The sequence below is a fragment of the Arachis ipaensis genome, chromosome B5 (assembly GCF_059453495.1).
Source record: "Arachis ipaensis isolate K30076 ecotype BB chromosome B5, ASM5945349v1, whole genome shotgun sequence".
Taxonomy (NCBI): Eukaryota; Viridiplantae; Streptophyta; class Magnoliopsida; order Fabales; family Fabaceae; genus Arachis; species Arachis ipaensis.
This window is the reverse complement of record NC_142440.1, coordinates 20507513-20528338: the sequence shown is the minus strand read 5'-3', so window position 1 is coordinate 20528338 and position 20826 is coordinate 20507513. Positions and strand designations below refer to the sequence as shown.

General features: G+C 33.0%; 1 non-coding gene across 1 annotated transcript; it reads left to right on the top strand.

Moving 5' to 3' along the window:
• Window positions 1–278: 278 nt before the first annotated feature.
• Window positions 279–386, top strand: LOC148563549 (small nucleolar RNA R71). Its single transcript, XR_015883971.1, has one exon. It is a non-coding gene; the product is annotated as a small nucleolar RNA R71 (small nucleolar RNA).
• Window positions 387–20826: the final 20440 nt, after the last annotated feature.

The following is a 20826-nucleotide window of genomic DNA, read 5'->3' as shown; positions in this document are numbered from 1 at the left end:
GAGATCATATTGACTTGCTGAGTCAATATTTTATTCTGAGCCAATATGGCGTTTAGAGTATCAATTTCAAGAACTCCCTTCCTCATAGGCGTCCCATTACTCACAGGATTCCTTTCAGAAGTGTACATGAACTGGTTATTTGCAACCATGTCAATAAGTTCTTGAGCTTCTGCAGGCGTTTTCTTTAGGTGAATGGATCCACCTGCAGAATGGTCCAATGACATTTTAGATAATTCAGACAGATCATCATAGAATATATCCAGGATGGTCCATTCTGAAAGCATGTCAGAAGGACACTTTTTGGTCAGTTCCTTGTATCTCTCCCAAGCTTCATAGAGGGACTCACCTTCTTTCTGTTTGAAGGTTTGAATATCCACTCTAAGCTTACTAAGATTTTGAGGAGGAAAGAACTTGGCTAAGAAAGCCGTGACCAGCTTATCCCAAGAGTTCAAGCTGTCTTTAGGTTGAGAGTCCAACCATATTCTAGCTCTGTCTCTTACAGCAAACGGGAAAAGCATAAGCCTGTAGACCTCGGGATCAACCCCATTGGTCTTAACAGTATCACAGATTTGCAAGAATTCAGTTAAGAACTGAAAAGGATCTTCTGATGGAAGTCCATGAAACTTGCAGTTCTGTTGCATCAGAGAAACTAATTGAGGTTTCAACTCAAAATTATTTGCTCCAATGGCAGGAATTGAGATGCTTCTTCTATGTAAATTAAAATTTGGTGCAGTAAAGTCACCAAGCATCTTTCTTGCATTGTTATTATTTTTGGCCATGTCTCCTTCTTTTTCGAAAATTTCTGTCAGATTTTCTCCAGAGAGTTGTGCTTTAGCTTCCCTTAGTTTCCTCTTTAGAGTCCTTTCAGGTTCAGGATCAGCTTCAACAAGAATGTTTTTATCCTTGTTCCTGCTCATATGAAAAAGAAGAAAATAGAAAAGAAGAGGAATCCTCTATGTCACAGTATAGAGATTCCTTTATGTGAGTAGAAGAAGAAAAGAAATTCGAACACAGAAAAAGGGAGAGGGTTCGAATTTTTAAGAAGAAGAGAACTGTTAGTAGATAAATAAATAATTAGAAGGAGGTGAGAGAGAGAAGAATTTTCGAAAATAATTGAAAAGAAAGAAAAAATATTTTTGTTTTTAATTTAAAATTAAAGTTAAAATTCGAAAATTTAAAAAAAAGAAAAATTAAATTAAATTAAATTAAAATTTAAAATAATTAGTTAATTAAAAAGGAATTTTGAAAAAGAGGAAGGTGATTTTCGAAAATTAGAGAGAGAATTAGTTAGGTAGTTTTGAAAAAGATATGAATCAAACAAAAAGATAAGATTAATTGAAAAAGATTTGAAAATCAATTTTGAAAAGATAAGAAGTTAGAAAAGATTTTGAAAAAGATGTGATTGAAACTTATTTTGAAAAAGATTTGAAAAAGAAATTTAAAAAGATTTGATTTTGAAAATTAAAGTTGATTACTTGACTAACAAGAAAAAAAAAAGATATGATTCTAGAGTTTAAAGATTGAACCTTTCTTACTAGGCAAGTAACAAACTTAAAAAATTTTTGAATCAATCACATTAATGGTTAGTAAAGATTTTGAAATTATGAACAAGATAAGAAAAATATTTTTGAAAATCAATTTAAAATTTTCGAAAATCATAAAAAAAATAAAAAAGATTTGATTTTTTTGAAAAAGATTTGAAAAAGATAGAATTTTTGAATTGAAAATTTGACTTGACTCATAAGAAACAACTAAATTTTAAAAAGTTTTGAAAAGTCAACTCAATTTTTCGAAAATTTATGAGAGAAAAAGGGAAAGATTTTTTTTATTTTTGAATTTTTAATGATGAAAGAGAAAAACAATAAAAAGACTTAATGCATGAAAATTTTGGATCAAAACAAATGATGCATGCAAGAACACTATGAATGTCAAGATGAACACCAAGAACACTTTGAATGTCAAGATGAACACTAAGAACTTATTTTTGAAAATTTAAAGAAAAGAAAAACATGCAAGACACCAAACTTAAAAATTTTTCATGTATAGACACTAACAAATTGAAAATGCATATGAAAAACAAGAAAAGACACAAAACAAGAAAATATGAAGATCAAACAAGAAGACTTACCAAGAACAACTTGAAGATCATGAAGAATGCAATGCATGGATTTTCGAAAAATGCAAGAAAGAGATAAACATGCAATTGACACCAAACTTATGACTTGACACTAGATTCAAGCAAGAAACATCAAATTATTTTTGGTTTTATGATTTTATTAATTTTTTTGTATATTTTTCGAAAATATTTTGGAAAAAGAAAATAAGGATTTCAGAATTTTTAATGAGAATTCCAGGAATCTTGCAATGTTAGTCTAAAGCTCCAGTCCAGGAATTAGACATGGCTTAGCCAAGCTTTCAATGAAAGCTCCGGTCCAAAACACTAGACATGGCCAATAGCCAGCCAAGCTTCAGCATACATAGTTCAAGCATGTGAAGAAGAAGCCTCAGTCCAAAAGAATTTAGACATGGCTTTACAGCCAGCCAGGATTCAACATTTCCCATGAAATTCCAGAATTCCTTCTTAAAAATTCTGAAGAAAAATATTTTTTTAAAAATATTATTTTTTATTTTTTTCGAAAATAAGAATAATAAAAACAAAAAGCTTAAAATTAAAATAAAATTACCTAATCTGAGCAACCAGATGAACCGTCAGTTGTCCAAACTCGAACAATCCCCGGCAACGGCGCCAAAAACTTGGTGTTGTTGCCGGACCAAACTTGGCACTGTTGTTGCTGGAAACAAATGTGAAATTGTTGTTCGTTCTATCCCCGGCAATGGCGCCAAAATCTTGGTGCACGAAATTGCGATCATTAACAATGGCGCCAAAGACTTGGTGCTCTCAAACGTGAATCACACTTTGTCACAACTTCGCACAACTAACCAGCAAGAGCACTGGGTCGTCCAAGTAATAAACCTTACGTGAGTAAGGGTCGATCCCACGGAGATTGTCGGCTTGAAGCAAGCTATGGTCACCTTGTAAATCTCAGTCAGGTGGATTCAAATGGTTTTAAAGATTTGATAATTAAAAGATAAATAAAACGTAAAATAAAGATAGAGATACTTATGTAATTCATTGGTGAGAATTTCAGATAAGCGTATAGAGATGCTTTCGTTCCTCCTAAACCTCTACTTTCATGCTGTCTTCATCCAATCATTCCTACTCCCTTCCATGGCAAGCTGTATGTTGGGCATCACCGTTGTTAATGGTTACATCCCGTCCTCTCTGTGAAAATGGTCCAATGCACTGTCACTGCATGGCTAATCATTTGTCGGTTCTCGATCATACTGGAATAGGATTTACTATCTTTTTGTGTCTGTCACTACGCCCAGCACTTGCGAGTTTGAAGCTCGTCACAGCCATCCCTTCCCAGATCCTACTCGGAATACCACAGACAAGGTTTAGACTTTTCGGATCTCAGGAATGGCCGTCTGTGGATTCTAACTTATACCACGAAGATTCTAATATCTCGGACTCGGTCCTCTGTATTAGATATCTAAGAGATATTCATTCTAGCTTGTTTGCATGTAGAATGGAAGTGTTTGTCAGGCACGCGTTCATAAGTGAGAATGATGATGAGCGTCACATAATCATCACATTCATCATGTTCTTGGGTGCGAATGAACATCTTAGAATCGGAATAAGATTGAATTGAATAGAAAAATAATAGTACTTTACATTAATTTGTGAGGAACAGTAGAGCTCCACACCTTAATCTATGGTGTGTAGAAACTCTACCGTTGAAAATACATAAGTGATAATGGTCCAGGCATGGCCGAATGGTCAGCCCCTATAAAGGTCTAAGATAGCATAAAACTGATCAAAGATGATCCAAAGATTCTGAATACAATAGTAAAAAGTTCTATTTATACTAAACTAGTTACTAGGGTTACAGAAATAAGTAAATGATGCAGAAATCCACTTCTGGGGCCCACTTGGTGTGTGCTTGGGCTAAGCATTGAGCTTTACACGTGTAGAGGTTTCTCTTGGAGTTGAACGCCAGTTTGTAACCTGTTTCTGGCGTATAACTCCACTTTGTAACATGTTTTTGGCGTTTAACTCTAGAATAGGGCAGAAAGCTGGCGTTGAACGCCAGTTTGCGTCATTTAAACTCGAGCAAAGTATGAACTATTATATATTGCTGGAAAGCCCTAGATGTCTACTTTCCAACGCAATTGAGAACGCGCCATTTGGAGTTCTGTAGCTCCAGAAAATCCACTTTGAGTTCAGGGAGGTCAGAATCCAACAACATCTGCCGTCCTTCTTCAACCTCTAAATCTGATTTTTGCTCAAGTCCCTCAATTTCAGCCAGAAAATACCTGAAATCACAGAAAAACACACAAACTCATAGTAAAGTCCAGAAATGTGAATTTTATTTAAAAACTAATAAAAATATACTAAAAACTAACTAAATCATACTAAAAACTATGTAAAAATAATGCCAAAAAGCGTATAAATTATCCGCTCATCAGTCACCCTTTTGTAAAATTGTGACCATAGACTAGCGTGACCATAACTTATCTATAGTCACCTTATTTTAAAACTGTGACCATAATTCATTCTATAGTTACCCTTTTGAAAAATGTGACTGTAATAACCTTATCTATGGTCACAGTAGCTTATCTATGATCATCTTTTTGAAAAAATTGTGACCATAGAATAATAAAATTTAAAATTTTATCATTTCATATAATAATTTTTTATTTTTATCATTAAAAATTCACAAAGTAAATTTTTAATTAATTTTTAAGTTCTAATCTAATAATCAAATAACAATACTCATCACATCAGCAACAAAAGTTTAGAATAAAAAAAAATTCAACAATTAAAATAAATTATGATTAAAGTAACATACTAACATATTAATATACTTAAGTAAATACACTTATCTCGATCTCAATTCTAAACAATGATATATATATATACTAACACTAAATAGACATTATTAACATAATTATTCCACAGACATCAGAGTAATACAATTTAAATTCTGTTAAAAACATTGTTTCTAGTATTACTATTCTTCTTTCTTTGTACTTGAGAATTTTTGTTTCAACTACTTTATCATATAAAAGTTCATCAACACCTACTTTATTAACATGCATAATAAAATCATATTAGACATAAATTATTATAACTAGACTAAACACTTTAATTTATTTTTTTAATATGTTATAATTTTTTAGATAATATAATATATTATAAAAAAAAGTCAAAACACAAGTTTCAACAACTTGAAGCCATTACTTTTATAAGTAAGAATAAATTATATAACTTTAGAAATTACTTAGATTTAAAAGACTACTTATTCGAGTGTGATTGGCTAATGGAACTTGGTGAAATTATTATTGGAATATATATACATAATTAAAAATCACACAAATTATTTGAACATATTTAAAAACCACATAAAGTATTTTGATCTAGCTTATTAGCTAGGATATATATATGAATCTAGATATACTTTCTTGATATTTGTAAACTAATTAATTAAGACTAGATATATAAGAACGTTTATAATTACTAATAAAATATATATATGAGTAACAATTCAAGATAGAGATGGTGTTAAATTATATCTAGTTATGCTTGTCCTGCATCTGAAGGTCCTAAAATATACATATTAAATAATAATTATTACTGAAAGATACAAATACAAATGCACAAGAGTGCGGTTATAATAAATACCAGAATTGCTGCACATGGGTCCACAATAATATCTATTCCAGGACACTAATATACTCATCAAAAGTATGATATAAAACTACAATCTCATCCCCATCTTAACCAAAATCCAAAAATAAAGCCAATTACTCATACAAATACACTACAAAAATTTGATAAATTAGCGACAAATTTTTACGAGAAATATTTTGTCATTAATTCATTATTAATTTGTAAAGAATTAGTGACGCACTAACGACAAAATTAATGAACGATCACAAAATACCCGAACTTGAGAAAAACGACTAATTAGCGAGAGATTTACGAATAAGTTTGTTTCTCACAGATTGACTTTTGTAGCTAAAAAAAGAGTGAGAAAAATTTTCTCGCTAATTTCTCACAAATTAATTAGCGAGTGACAATGTTCTAGCAAATCAGTCACTTAGGGGTTCAATCGAATAAAAGTAAAGTTGCGAGGGATATTATTGTCACTATTCCGTTGCAAGTGTTTGATATACAATTAGCGAGAAACAATTCACACACTAGTCCGTCGCTAAATAAACTTTGTGTGAAAAGGCTAATTAGTGAGGAACAATGTCCCTAGCTAATCCGTCACAAAGACTTGAAATGCATTCTGCGATGGACAAATTCCTAGCTAATTTGTCGCCAAAGTTTTTATTTTTAGCGAACAATTCGTTTCTCGCTAATTTGTCGCATAATATTGTAAAATTCAAAATTAGGGTAGCGACAGAAAACACTCGTCGCAACGGATATATCATTCAGCTAGGAAAGTGTTCCTTGCTAATTAGTCGCTAAAGTGGAAATACGGATATTGAGTGCCTATGACCTAAGTAGCGAGAAATTTGCGACCGTTTAACAACTGACACGCTTCGTTCACTGATTTCAAGTCGCTGATTAGCGGGCGAAATACATTTGTCGCTAAGTTATCGCAAGTTTAATTTAGCGAGCGACTTGGCAACTGCAATCTTGTCGCAAAGCAAAAGCTATATCCTACCTATTTTGTAGCAAATTACTCTCTAACCTCGTTGGAAATCAGTCGCAAAGTTATAACAAATCCAAAGCTAATCGAGAAAATTTTAGAAGTAACTAGTCGCAATTGAGTCACTAATCAAAAGCTTATTTAGTGAGGAATTAGCGACAATTTAACAACTGATAGACTTTTCTCGCTTATTTCATGTTGCTACTAATTTGTCAGAAAAAATGTTAGTCCTTATTCTGTCATTATTTCATATTGCTACTAATCACTAACCTTTATATAAATCCATGGAAAATTCATAAAAAGTTTAAAGCAAATTTGCCAAGCATGCTAATGTAATTTGTCACAATTTTGTCACTAATCTAAAGCTATTTTAAATGAGAGAATACTTAAACTCTCAAAGTCGTGACTAATAATTAGCTAACTAATTTTTAATAACTAATAATTTACAATATTCTAGCAAGAAGTCAATTCTAAAAAATTTTACAAACAACTCAAATCAAAAGTTTTTTCTTAAAAAAATATTTTTTTCCCTATTAGATCACAAATTTGTCGTTATTTTTAATGGAAAGGTTGCTGTTAATTTGAATTGAAGTTTAAAATTAATATGTTTTAAAGATAAATTAAAAAATTCAATATTTTTAAAAAATGAGAGCATAATGTTGATATTTTCAATCACAAAATATAGGATAAAATACTTAAATAAACCAAATGCATGCAAATATTACTAATATCACCCAAAACAAGAAATGATACGTGAATCTCCCAAAGGCGTTTTTTATACCAATCGAATTAGGGTAATTAGATTTACAAATTTTAGTAGTAAATCGAATTAGAATAAATAGATTTACTAGGTGAGTTTTAACTACACATAAAAGAATCAAGCTAGCCAGATTTATGCATGGGTATGGGTGGTATATTTTCAAATAAATCTAACCAGTCTAATTCGATTTATATAGGACAAAGGCCTTTATATAAATCTTAGATGAATATGAAGAGACTATGCCATTTGAGTTATAGCTCGTTCACAAGCCATTGATTTATTAGGGTGATTTGCCAATAATACGTATTCACGATCACAAAAAATTATTTTCTATAATATTTTTTAAGGAAAAATAATAAATATTTAAAGAATAATTGAATACGTGCTCACATTAAAATAACATTGAATATTATATTATTATGGTTTTATTTTTATTATTTAAATATTAAATTTTATAATTTAAAATTTTAATTCTACTTAAATTATCATTAAACTATGGACAAAAATAAGTATTTAAATGTAAAATTGAAAATTAATATCGAAAAACTAAAAATAAAGAGTATAACCAGTTAAAAAAATACTTAAAAATCTCATAAAAAAATTTTATACTTATCCGATAGAATTATTATTATTATTATTATTATTATTATTATTATTATTATTATTAAATACTATAGAAACTGCTAGATAGTGATATTTACTTCTACATAAATATTAAATAATAATAATTTATTATTATTATTATTATTATTATTATTATTATTATTATTATTATTATTAGATTAAATTAATGCACTAGTACTCAACTTTTTTTAACATATACTTAATTATTTATATATTAAACATTTGGAGTTTGAATTATTTGAACATGTACTCAATTATTTATGTAGATTTGAGATAGTAAAATTCAAATGAATCTTTAACCTTAATCTCATGTTTACGTAAAAGTAAACATTACTATCCAGCAGTTTCTATAGTATTTAATAATAATAATAATAATAATAATAATAACAATAATTCTATCGAATAGATATAAAATTTTTTATGAGATTTGTAAGTGTTTTTTTTTAACTGGTTGTCCTCTTTATTATTATTGGTTTTTATATTAATTTTAATTTTATATTTAAATATTTATTTTTGTCCACAGCTTAATGATGATAATTTAAGTAGAATAAAAATGTTAAATTATAAAATTTAATATTTAAATAATTAAAACAAAATTATATTAATATAATATTCAATATTATTTCAATGTGAATACGTATTCAATTATTATTTAAATTTTTTTATTATTTTTTGTGATCTTGAATACGTAGTATTATTATTATTATTATTATTATTATTATTATTATTATTATTATTATTATTATTATTATTATTATTATTGTTGTTGTTGTTGTTGTTGTTTTTGTTGTTGTTAGGACAAATCACCCTAATAAATCAATGGCATGTAAATCGAATTAAGCTGGTTAGATTTACTTGGAAACATATGAATGTGTAAATCGATATTACCTGTTTCGATTTATGTGTAGTTAAAGCTCACCTAGTAAATCTATTTAGTCTAATTCGATTTACTACTAAAATTTGTAAATCTCATTACCCTAATTCCATTTATATACAAAATGCTTTTGGGAGATTCACATACCATTTCTTGGTTTGGATGATTTTAGTAATATTTGCATGCATTTGGTTTATTTAAATATTTTACTCCAAAATATACTAGAAAAATATATAATAAATAAGATAATTAAATTATTATATATGAGAATTTATTTTTATATGATCGTACAAGTTTTATTATTAATTAAAATCATTTTGAAATTCATTCAATAAAGATTAATTTGAGCTAGCTCTTGAATTAATTAGGATTGTCAAAATGAGCCAAATCTGTCGAACTAGCTCGTATACTTGACTTAAATAGATGGATATTTAACTCTAAAATCAAACTAATAAAAATGCAAGTCTAAACAACTTAGCCATAGTTATCAAAATCGGACCGGCCGGTCAATTCGACCAAAAAACTAGTGAACCGATGTCCTATACAGTTTGGTTCATTATTAAGACCAGACCTGCAATTGACTCAGTCAATAGCGGTCAAATAGTTAAAAACCAGATGATTTTGTCATGAACCGGACTCAGTTTAGGCAGTTGATGACCCACACTTCCTCCTTGACACGCGTGCTCTACACGGAGACCAGTGGGGGTGTGGATCACTATAGGAACATCTATTTGAATCCCCTTCAAAAGTGGCATCTCTAAGGTTCGATCCTTGAACCTAAGAGTGAGTAAAAGATGGATATTTGACTCTATCAAACTCGTAAAAAATGCAAGTCTAAACGACTTTGCTATAGTTATCAGAATCGAATCGGATTGGACTGATCGGTTCGACTGAGAAAACAGTGAATTGATGTCCTATCCGGTTCGATTAATTATTAAGATCGGACTTGCAATTAACTCAATCAATGGCAATCAAAAATTGAAATCGGACAGTTTTGTTGCGAACCGGACTCGGTTTAGGTAGTTGTCCTGCACTTCCTTCTTAATCCGCATACTCCACATGTAGACCAGTGGGGTGTGGATCACTGTAAAAGCATCTATTTGAATCTTCTTCAAAAAGTGGCTTTTTAGGTTTAATCCTTGAACCTGAGAGTGAGTAAAAGCCCCCATCTCACTGTGACAAGTGTATCTTCAATAGATGTAATGCTTATAATTTATATATACCATATTATTTTATATGTGCCACTAGTAGATTTTTTATTATATTTGCTCATTATTTTATGTATTATATAAAAGTATCGATTATATCATAATTTACATATAATTTAATTAAATCAAATTTAAATAATATAAAATATTATTATCATTTAATTTTTACTTTTAATATTTAAATTTTGATTTTATTATCATTTTATATATTTATTAAGTTATTACCGGGTTAAACAGTTAAACCAATAACTTACCAGTTGAACCACACTAACCCAGTGATTCAGTAATTTGATCGGGTTAATTGCTGGTTCGATTCTAATAACTATAGTCTTAGCTAGATCAACAAAAAAAAAATAACGAATTAAGATTTTTCATGTTTATTAAAAAAAATTTATCTATCTTATAAACTTTTTTTTAATTATTTTTTTGAAAATTTAAAAACAAAAAAAAATTAGTAACTCAAAAAATAAAACAAGTTATATTAATTTAAAAAACGTATAATTTTAAAATTAAAAATGCACGAATAAGTGACATTTCCATTACTTCAAATAAAAAATTGTGTATAAGCTGATTAAGCTCTCTTTTCAGTGCTTTAAATTAAAAATTAAAAATTTCATTATCCCTACAATAATTTTCTTTTATCATTATAGCCACTAGGAGTGTTCAAAACCGATCCAGACCGAACAAAACCGATCAATCGAATCAAAAAACCGAAAACCAAAGAAATCAAAAATAAAAAAACCGAAAAAATCACATTTTGTTGTTTTTTTGCTGTTTGGTTCGATTTTCGATTTTGACACTAAAAACCCTAACCGAGCCTAACCAAATCGATCACTTAAAAAACCCCTAAAAGGCCAACGCCCAAAGGCCCAAACACTAAATAACCTAAACCTAGCAAGTAGCAGCCCACTCTTAGTCTCTCACAGTCTCTCTCTAATGAAGGAACATCAATCCCCAATCCCCAAGCCCCATCTGCCGAACCCCTTCCTCCCAGCAGCGTCTTCCTTCACCGTCCACATCACCGTCGCCAACTCACCGAACAGAGCCTCACGGACAGCACCTTAGCGCGGTCCTCTCCCTCCCTCCCTCCTTTCGCAGTCACAGTCGTCGTTTCCCTCCCTCGCGTTGCAACTTCTCCCTTTCCCTCCCTCGCTCTCGCAGCCTCTCCCTTCCTTCCATCGTAGGTGAAGCCGCCATCGTCTGTCGCTCGTCGCTCGTCGCCCGTCAGTCACACTTCAAAAACGTCATCCATCGTCGTTCGTGCTGCCGTCAATACAGTAGCATTCCTCTGCATCTAGAATAGGGATGCCTCTCAAGTAAATTTTTTGTTCTAATTTTTTTGGATCTGATTATTTGTTCTTAGTTCTGTTATAATATTTAGTTCTATTTTTATTTTTCTATTATGATTTTTAGTTTAGAATTCTTAGTTCTGTTCTTTCTAATTTGTTCTTGCAGTTTTGATAATTTGTAGTTCTCTAGTTTAAAAATTTGTGGTTATTAGATAATTTCTTTTTGAAAAATTGTTCTGAGTGTTCTTATTTTAATTATCTAATTTGAATTTGTGGTTTGCTATTCTAATTTATGTGGTTTTAATTTTAGTGTTGTTCTAATTTTGACCTGTTTCTAATTATTTATTCAATTTATATATATATATATATATATATATATATATATATATATATATATATATATATATATTATCTGGTCATAGTTCTCTATTCTTTACTGAATTTAGTCATTAGAGATAATAATGATTGAGCTCTAAAACATTATCAACATATAGTCAACCATGATGTTGAAGTATTCATATTTTTATAATATTTGTTTGGAAGACAGAATTTTAAATCACCTTATATATGTACAGCGTATAGAAGTAGTGATTGATTGATAATAGTTGTTGCTTTCCACCACCACTCTTATTCTTATTGCTATGATTTGGTCAATTTCTTTACCAGCTTAAGTTTTGCATACTATGATTCATATGGCTCTGGTCAATTTCTGATTAAGCTCTCTTTTCAGTGCTGTAAATTAAAAATTAAAAATTTCGTTATCCCTACAATAATTTCCTTTTATCATTATTAGCCACCGTCATTATCTCCCCAAATAACCTAACCTAACCCACATTAACATTGTCTCTCCTCAATGATTCCTGCGTCGAAAGTCAGTCTCCCACACCAACAATCAGAGACTCAGCGTCCCCTATCGTGCTCTCGCTACTCTGCCATCGGCGCTGTAGACAGCACCAACCCTAAGTTGCATCCCGCGACCCTTTCCTTTTCCTCTCCCTTCCTCGTAGCGCCTCTCTTTCTTCGTCGTCTTCCCCGGCAAGGCTCTACCTAGCAACAGGCCAACAGCACGTTGTCTTCCTCCATGACTCCATACATGCCTTCTCTGTTCACTACTCGATGCTGCGCGCCTCCTCCATGTAACTGGAGCCCTTGGTCCTGAGAGTCTCGTGTTTGATTGTCATGGCGGAGGGCCATACACCGACGTCGCCGACGGCCAGATTCTAAAGTGGGAAGGAGATGAAGTTGGTTGGACATAGTTTGCTGTCACCTCTTCCAATAGGTACCAAAATGTAAACTTGTTTCTAAAATGTTGAACTTATGTGAATTTGAGGGTTGATATGCTTTAGTTTTTGTTGAAAATAGTGAGTATTTAAATCGGTCTAGATTTTTTTGGAGATTTATTAGTTTTATAATCAAAAGTTTTGTTTATTGTGTTTTTGAGTTAAGGGTTTGCTAGTGGTAGAAGACTTGATATGAGGATTTTGACACCGTAATGAATATTCGTTCATTGTTCTGATCAGAACATTGATTTTTTTTAGGGATTCTGCTAGTGCTACTAATTGAAATTTGAATCATTAAATGATTAGCTATTTTTTGGATTGAATGATTACTGATTAGTTGATTCATTTTAGTCCTGTTTTTGTTCTTTGTATTGTTTTGTGTTCTTGCTTTGAGTGATTAGCTCTGCTCACTGCTGTTGTACTGTGCTGTGATGAAAAAATTGAGACTGAAATTGTCCTCAAAGTCTGAAATTTTGATAATCCTTATTAATCTTTGAAAAAGTTTGTTGTTGCTGCTGCGTAATTTTTTATTGTGTTTTAATTGTTTGTGTTGTGGCTCTGCTATGTTTTATTGTGTTATCCTAGTAAATGTTTACACGAAAGGTGCAACAAAGAATAGAAAGCTTCACATATTTTGCATTTGCTTGCAGTATAATTTCAAGGATAGCTCTGTAAAATTGGTGTATGTACCCCAGCCACATCTTCAGGAAATTGCTTCTCTATCTTGGAAAACAATTGTCAAAGTGGCATGTGGGACAAATCACATAGGTGCTTGTTTTTTTCATTCTTGATCTCAATTATTTAATCTTTTCTTTCATCTACTCATTATTTCTTTTTGAATGTTTAGTGGCGGTGGATAAAAATGGCTTTGTCTACTTGTGAGTAATTCTTTACTTTCTTAGTTCAGTATCTTAGCTCTGTAAAATAAGTTATAACTTAAGATTATCCATTTGTGCAGCTGGGGATTTGGTGGTTATGGAAGGTTTGTGCATAATTTTCAGATTGGTTGTCAATGTTCTGTAAAATACAAAGAAATCACAACAATCAGATGATTCAATTCAAATTGGTTTTATTTATTTATTTGGCTGGTTCTGTGAATTCTGCGTGTACTGCAGGTATGCTTGACACAAATTCAATTCCCTTCCTTGTCGTATATATATATATATATACACACTCAAAGATATGTCTAAAGTCTAAACAAATTTATTGCATAAAGAACATGATCTTTGCATAGAAATACTTGAGATTTCTGTATTTTAGAGTCTGGGTAGTGAGAGCGTGAAAAGAAAGGGGATCTTGACCAGTATGAACGCTTGGATGGGAATAGAAATATAACCAGCAGACTTCTTGCAGTTAAGGTGATTGTCATATTACTAATAGTAAACTATACTTTTTTTTTCATAAATACGATTATCACTTCTCATTAGTAACACTTATCATGTTTCATGGCAATATACTAGGACAGCAGAGAGGGAAGCAAGCTTAATTCTGCCAATGTCCATAATGCAGAAGACAATTGATTATCTACTTTTTTTGCTAGATCAGCCCTATGTTGAGAGGTTTGTTAGTGCATATAAATTCTTGTGGAATAGGATGAGAGCAATTAAAATGGACCTGAGAATGCAGCACATTTTCTATCAAGGGGCTATTCATGCTTGAACAGATGGTACTTTTTTATTTTTAACAAAAGTATAATAAAACCTGATTTTTCTCTTATTGAAGTGGAAATAATATCTATTTTTTTCTGCAAGTTCCTTATATGCTATATTGATTAAGATTTAATACAAATATATATTGTGGCTACTTACAGATACAGTAGTTTCATATTTATTTGTTGGTAAAATAATTTTCTAAAGGTTCTGATGCCTTTTATCAAGAACCTGTATCTGTTTGGTGATATTTGTAAGAACAATATCTAGTGATGGTTAAAAGTTTAAAACTCATGAGGCTATTGATTTTTGTGGTTTCAAATCCAATTACACATCATTGCAATGCATGAATTATGTGAATACACAAAAGGAGAAGGATTTTCTGTGGGCTTTGATGCTCACTTCAATATTGAACATATCAGCATAACTTCGATTGAATTGTTTCAGATGTATGATGATCACAAAAAGAAAGGAATACTTGTGCCTACCGAAAAAGAGTTTCGAGGCTATTATGCTCTCCTTAAATTTGGATAAGCATCCTGGTTATAAAGCAAGTTTTCCTTGTTGTGCTCTTATCTTCAATGTTTCATTGGCAATAGAAAAACCTAAGAAAATAAGTAAGTTATCCTAGGTTGAACCTGCAGAGCTATTCCTTAAATGACTCTAGAGACAAGGCAGACTCCAAAAATTCTACTTGCCTGCAATGTAGCAAGGTTTGTAATTTCAAATGAAAATTAAATTAACTACTTTTTTTTACCTTACTTAGCTTGATTATTATGAGGGGTATAGTGATTACATTTGATTTTGACTTTAGCTTGATTATTGGGTCTTTATTGATTAATCAATCAATTAATTAATTAATTCAAGACAATTGATTTTGTTCTATTCTTGATTTTCTCTGTTCTTGCTATAGTTTGTTGTTCTTTACTGCTATTTATTTGTTGTTCTTGGCTTCTTGCTCTTGTTTGTTTGTTCTTGATTTTCTGTTCTTAATTTGTTGTTCTTCGTTGTTGCTAACTTTTTATTTGTTGATTTTTAATTTGTTGTTCTTCACTGTTGGCTACTTTTACTGTTATTTTGTTTTAAATTTGTTAGTTTTTTATTTTAATTTATTGGTTCTATTATTTTTTGTTCTTGATTTTAATTTTTTTATCTTCATTGTTGTTCTGATAGTTACTATTTTTTGCATTTAATTTATTATTATTCTTCACAGCACCATCAGGCTGCAGGATATGTCGGGTTCCCTGCCACCAATACTGAGCTTTGCCTTGCAACTGATAAGTTCCAAATTCAACCCATTGCTCTTCAGGAACCTGTTGGACCTGCAATGCCCGTACCATAACCTGAATCCAATTATCTACATCAGTGGGATTTGAGGTTCCCCTGAAGGTCGGAGGGCGAACTTTCAGAAATATAGCAAGTGTCAAAGGACCGTCCTCATTATTATTGTTCCCATGATTACCCTGGTTTATCTGATTACCCAGTACCTCGGCTGTCGCCTGCATAGCTATAGCCATATTTTTCAGGGCAGCCATAAAGTCTACTGGATCAGTCCCTATGGGGGCAGGAGTAACGGTGCCTGTCCTACCTCTACCTCACCCGCGATCGCGTCTGCGAGTCGACATCTGGCCCCTATAAACACCAAATAAGTGATATTAAGTTGATCAGTCTTAATATCGTAGGTCTAATGCTTTAAGTTCCAAATGCATGCTCACAAATGTTTCTGCCATATATATCAATTAGATATCCTAATAGCACATAAACACATGCACAGAGAATGCACAGAGGCACAATCAGTCCGTTTTTCAGGCTCTATAGGAACGAACTGCTCTGATACCATAATATAACACCCTACCACACAAAGCTTTACGTTTAAGTCATAAAACAGAGGTAGTGTGGTATTACGACCTCTAAAATAAAATGAGTACATATAATAGTAGAAGAATTATAATATGCTAGGAGCCTTGAAGAATAGAGGAAATAAAAATCGCAAAATAAAAGCGTAACGCTCAAGGAACGAATTAACTTGCGTGCTAAGAAAACTATAACTACTAAACATAAGATGACAGAAGTAGGAATAGAGTGCCAAAAATACAAAATAACAAGCTCCTAACTCAGCCTGCGAAGTCAAGACTGGCCGGAGAATATTTATACATATATACATACATATCCAAAACCCAAAAGTACATATATACAACATAGTATGGAAAACAACAATAGTTATCATCATACATCAATCATATTCAATCCTTATCTTTCATTATCACACCTCCCATTTCGTCCATCAATAGTTCCAATTCAAAACATAATTCATTCTTTTATAAATGAATCAAACTTAAAACATGCTCATTTTCTTAATAACTCAAAATCAAACCATATAACCTTTGAATCTAAATTTTTTTAAATAATCATATAAACAAAATTTCTAATTTTTATAAAATTTCGGCAGCATCTCCTCTAAAACTCAGACTTTGCCACCCTTTTCGGGTCCAAACCTGCATTCTTTTCAATTCAACATACCCTTCCTCATCATCATAACAATCACCACAATAAATCTACCTCAGATCAACAATTAAACTCATACAATATTCAAACCCAACAACCAAAATTCAACTAAGAACCATAGTTTATAAATCCTAGGTTTTTAACACAAAATACCTCATTATCACAACAACCTCCACAATAGTTATACCTCAAATAAATAATTCACCAAATCACCAGTTAATCAACAAGCACCAAACCAACCATGTTCATCAACAGGATACTAAGTATTAAATATACACATGCAATCCAACTTATCCTATGGTCATCTAGCCTAAGTTTTCACAGAATATTATATATTAAATGCAAGAAACCTAAACCATACCTCAGCCGATTCCCAAGTATTATCCCAAGGCAATTTTCCTAAAAGAACACAGCCCTCAAAACCTCAACTAATCCGCTTGCTCCAAGTTCCAGTATTCACAATTTCGAGCTCCAATTATTTTTTTTCAACCTAATACATATTCATAACACATATATATCCAATTTAATACTAAAAGCTCAAATTTAATGAAATTAAAATAAAATTATCGTATCCTCACCATACCCAAGCTTCATATAAGCAAGAGTGAACATTTTTTCTCAAGCTAATTGGATCCTAAAACATCAGAAATCAAAGAAATTCAACATTCCTTCTCAAAATTCGAAAATTGGGGGAAAGCAGAGGCTGAGGTGAAATAGCAAGTTATCTATGAAATTGTTCTGGTAGAAACGTAGAGCTCAACGCGGTGAACGCATGGCCGCAAACGGTGCGGCGATTGGAGCTCGGACGGAGAATTTACGGGAGTTGGAAGTTAACGTAAGGATTTGGCGTTCTTTCTTTCCTCTCCCCTGATGCTCTTCGACGCTGCCAAAATGGGGAGAAGAAGAACGTGGGTTTGCTTAAAGGGCTGATCCGGCTGGGCCCACGGCCCAATTTGGGCCCGGTTCAACCGGTTCGGCCCATTCGGTCCAATTTTAGACCGTTTTTTTCGAAATCAGTGTCAAAATTCTCGTTTCAATGAGCTCTATCCTAATTTGATATAATATTCGCATTTCTAGTCTTTCTTATTAAAAACTAATTTACTGACTAATTATCTACTAATTAATCGGGGTTTACATTCTACCCACCTAACAAAGAATTTTGCCCTCAAAATTCAAATCTAGTTACCTGAAAAGAGATGTGGATAGTCCTTTTGCATATCTGATTCGAGCTCCCAAGTATGTTTCTCGATACCAGCTCGACTCCAAGCTACTTTTACCAATGATACTTCTTTCCCGCGTAATTGTTTAATACTGATGTCATCAATTCTCACCGGAATTACTGGGAGTGTTAAATCTTCTCTCACTTGGATTGGTTCTGGTTCCAGAAGCTGTGACACATGAAACACGTCGTGCAAATTCGAAAGGTACGGTAGTAAGACAATTCTATAAGCCACTGGCCCAATTCTCTTTAGGATCTCAAATGGTCCAATATAACTGGGATTCAGTTTCTTAGTCTTAATAGTTCTTCCTACTCCAGTGGTTGGTGTTACCTTCAGAAAGACATGTTCTCCTTCTTCAAACTCCAAAGGCTTCCGCCTTTGGTCTGCATAGCTCTTCTAACGGCTTTGGGCTATAAGCATTCGACTACGAATCTTCTTTATCTGTTCAGTGGTTTCAGCTATCATCTCAGGCCCTAACAGACTTCTTTCTCCAGTTTCATGCCAACATAGTGGAGACTGACATTTCCTGCCATACAGAGCTTCACATAGAGCCATTCCAATGCTTGCATGATAGCTATTGTTATAAGCAAACTCTATTAATGGCATATACCGATCCCAGCTCGCCGGCTGGTCTAATACACAAGCCCTTAGCATATCTTCCAAGGTCTGAATAGTTCTCTCTTACTGACCATCTGTTTGAGGGTGATACGCAGTACTCAAGCTTAACTGAGTCCCAAATGCACGCTGAAAAGCTCCCCAGAACCTTGATGTAAAACGGGGATCTCTGTCAGATATAATGGTAGAAGGTACGCCATGTGACCTGACAATCTCTTTGATATACATTCGAGCCAATTCCTCCATTGTGCAACTTATTCGGATAGGAAGAAAATGAGATGATTTTGTCAGTCGATCCACAACCACCCAAATAGCATCACAACCAGACCGGGTTCTAGGCAAACCTATCACAAAATCCATTGCGATACTCTCCCATTTCTATTGTGGAATCTCTAAAGGCTGAAGAGTTCCTGATGGTCTCTGATGCTCAATCTTAACCTTCTTACATGTTAAACATTTAGATACGTGTAATGCCACAACATTCTTCATCCCTGGCCACCAGAATATCACTTTCAGATCCTGATATATTTTAGTGCTTCCTGGATGAATTGAGAACCCGCTCTTATGAGCTTCCTTCAAAATACTTTGTCGCAGGTCTCCGACATCTGGCACAATAATCCGATTCTTGAACCTCCACAAACCATCCTGACCTTCTAATACTCTCCACTGTTTTTCCTGTTCAACTGCTGGCAATACCTTAGGTAACACTTCATTATCTCGATGAGCCTTCAAAAGTTCTGATTTAAAATCACTTGAAATCTGTAACTGACTCAAACACAGAATTCCAGATTCTTCTTTAACTCCCAAATTCAAACCTTGAAATGCCTTTTGTAACTCTTCCTCCCGTTGCATCATCCAAGCTACATATAAAGACTTCCGACTCAAGGCGTCCGCCACAACATTCGCTTTTCTTGGATGGTAATTCAATTCAAAATCATAATCCTTCAGAAGCTCCATCCATCTCCTCTGACACATATTCAACTCTTTCTGTTCAAAAAGATACTTCAAACTCTTATGATCTGAGAAAACATGAAACTTAATGCCATAGAGATAATGCCTCCAGATCTTTAAAGCAAACACAACTACAGCAAGTTCTAAATCATGTGTCGGGCAGTTCATCTCATGCGGCCTTAACTGTCGTGAGGCGTATGCTATAACATTCTGGTGCTGCATCAGAATGCACCCTAAACCCTTTAGCGATGCATCACAGTACACTTCAAACGGTTCACTTGGCTCAGGCAACACCAACACGGGTGCAGTAGTCAACCTATGCTTCAATGCTTGAAAACTCTCCTCACACTCCGGAGTCCAGATAAAAGGCGTATGTTTCCTAGTCAACTTAGTTAAAGATAAAGCGAGCTGTGAAAATCCCTTAATGAATCTGCAATAATACCCCGCCAAACCTAAGAAACTCCTTATCTCTGTCACTGAAGTTGGTCGCTCCCAATTCATTACTGCTTCCACCTTAGCAGGATCCACAGCTATTCCCTTCTTACTCACCACGTGACCGAGAAACTTCACTTCACTCTTCCAAAACTCGCATTTAGATAACTTAGCATATAACTTCCTGTCTCTCAAAATTTGCAACACAATTCGCAAGTGATCAGCATGCTCTTCTTCAGTCTTAGAGTAAACAAGAATGTCATCAATGAAGACAATAACAAATTTGTCCAAATACGGTCGGAAAATCCTGTTCATATAATCCATAAATACTGTCGGAGCATTGTATACTCATAATGACCATAACGCATCCTGAAAGCAGTTTTCGGAATATCCTCGTCTCTAACCCTTATCTGATGATACCCGGATCGCAGGTCAATCTTAGAAAACACACCGGCACACTGTAACTGATCCATTAGATCATCGATTCTAGGCAACGGATATTTATTCTTCACAGTGATCTTATTCAATTGCCGATAATCGACACACAATCACATACTCCCATCCTTCTTCTTTACCAGTAACACTGGCGCTCCCCACGGAGAAACACTTGGTCGGATAAAATGCTTACCCAACAGATCTTCCAGCTGAGCCTTCAGTTCAGCCATTTCCAAAGGTGACATCCTATAAGGAGTAATCA